Here is a 2336-nt window from a genome sequence, read left to right as displayed (position 1 = left end):
TTTTTATTATCATTTTTGTTTGACTAGGCTTAAGAGGTTGAACTCAGGAAGATTAAGATAAAGTCTGAATATTGTACTGGAGATTTTTTGGTTTGGTTTGGTTTATTTGTCTGCTTGTTTTCTTCCTACTTTTTATTTAAATAACCATACAAAGCACTGTGCTGGCAATAGACCAATTATATGGTGTCTATACCTAATGAACCATAGTAATCTTTCTCTGAGATTTCTTCCCACTTTATTACATAATATTCATAAAAAAATAAAGTTTAGGATAAATGGCAGCAGTTTGCTCCCAGCGAATGGGTATTTCACATTTTTCATAACTGTGGTGATTCATAGAGATGGTTTTGAAGTTTTTACTATTGTAAATCACATCGTGGTCAGTAACTTTTAGTATAAAATATTTTCTTTAAATCAGTATTATCTCCTTAGGATAAATGCCTGCATTTGGAAATACTATGAAGACAATATCAACACTTTAAACTTGATTTGTTTTAAAATTATTATGTTTCCCTAAAATATTGTACTAATTTTTTTATACCTGCTCAACCCTCTTAGGTTCAGTAATATGATGCTAGAGGGAAGACAATAGAGAAGCCTCAAAGAAACCAACTCGGCTAGTTCAATAATATAAGATTCATGTTCAGGGAGATGCCATATATATTTTTTGTTACATTCTGTTGTTTCAGACTATGTTGGTATATGAAATAACAAAATAAATATTGTGTTCATAGTAAAAAACACTGTAACTTATACAACATATAAGTGAAGACGTAAATTAACCTGGAAAGCGATGTTATGACGGGGGAAACGAAGAGGACATTTACTTTACTAAAAATGCCATAGACTGGGCTAGAATACAATTGATCTTGATCAGGTTCAGTATAATGTTGTCTATCTCAAGAATGTCGGCCATTGTTGATGGCTTTAAATGACACAGTTCAAATTCTTTAGTTCAGGAAAATGTTTGCTAGTGGGTGTGAAGAAACAGTGGCTTAGATGTGGTTCCATAGTGTAGCATTTAGCACGTCTGCTTTACACGCAGAAGGTCCTGGGTTCATGCCCCAGTGGAGCCACGGTCCATGGTCTATGGCCATGCCACCCTGAACAAGCCCTATGTCTGATCTCGGAAGCTAAGCAGGGTCAGGCCTGGTTAGTACTTGGATGGAAGACCACCTAGGAAGACCAGGTGCTGTAGGCATAAACAACAACAACAACAATAATAATAATAAAAACAGTGGCTTTCCTCTACATGTCCAAGTACGTGACTATCTAGGCTCAGCCCTACCCTCAACTCTCTCTCTCTCTCTCTCCCCGTCCCTCCCTCATCTCTCTCCTAACCAGGCAGATCACTCCTCATTTCTATCCCATCAAATGTTCACCTTTGCTAATGAGCTGCTAATGAGTTTTGGCATTGTTGGAGGCACAAGCACAAACAGGGCTGTTGGATCATGGGAAGGCCTGGCGTACTGTAATTGCAAATCTGGGATCTTCAAATCCAGCCCCTGAGCCGTTTCCTATTTTTCCCAATAGGTTGCTGGAGCATAGAGTGTTTAGAAATACAGCTCTATTTTAAACCCACTTTGTCTGGCTGCATCCTGTCCTTTGGAATTGATAGCATGTTGACTCAGAGTCATAACGGTAACTTCCTCACGAACATCTGATGTTGTGAAATTAACAAAGACGAGAACTCCCCGACAGTCGAAACCAAGAAATGAATTATAAAAATGTACTTCAGTCACAATACCGGAGAGAATCCAGTTATGAATTAGTAACAGATGGGAAAGTACTATCCGCTTCCAGTTTTACATAAATGTCTGTAATGCTAGTTCTGATCATAAGTTTTTATCTCTTCCAAACCTTCATTATGGTTCTAGCAAGATTCACCATTAAAAAATAATAATAATAAAAAGCTTGAGGCGGGTAGGTGCTATTTCTCTCTCTCTTTCTTCCCTCTCGGTTAAGTAAAAAAAGTAAATAATAATTCAGGTGAAAGATATACATATCATTTGATTGCTTACTTTTTGTATTGCAGTACAAATGATTATACATTCCCCGAAAACACGCAGTCAAGGGTTGTTTTTTGTTTTTTTGTTTTTTTTTTTTTAGATTAGCATCTATGCCGTGAAAGGGAATTGTTAGTTTATAGAGTCACTATCCCGTTTTTTATCCATGCTAACTCCTACTTTCCCACAACCTTAGAAAGTAAACATCTTTAGTGTTTGCAGCAAACTCTAGAGGTAAAAACTGTCTCTATTAACACCGTGCCTTGATACTTGTATCAGGCACAAATACAAGCCTCCTCAGATTTCCCTTGATAGCTTCCTTCTTCGAGA

At 37.0% G+C, this 2336-nt stretch overlaps 1 pseudogene; it reads left to right on the top strand.

Annotated features, from left to right (window-relative positions):
- The first annotated feature begins 1085 nt into the window (after nt 1-1085).
- Nucleotides 1086-1201, top strand: LOC112481633 (annotated as a pseudogene).
- The last annotated feature ends 1135 nt before the right edge of the window (nt 1202-2336 follow it).

The sequence above is a fragment of the Pteropus alecto genome, unplaced genomic scaffold, assembly GCF_000325575.1.
Source record: "Pteropus alecto unplaced genomic scaffold, ASM32557v1 scaffold44, whole genome shotgun sequence".
NCBI classification, from domain to species: Eukaryota; Metazoa; Chordata; class Mammalia; order Chiroptera; family Pteropodidae; genus Pteropus; species Pteropus alecto.
Note: the sequence above shows the minus strand (reverse complement) of the source record. Positions and strands in the feature narration are given on the sequence as shown.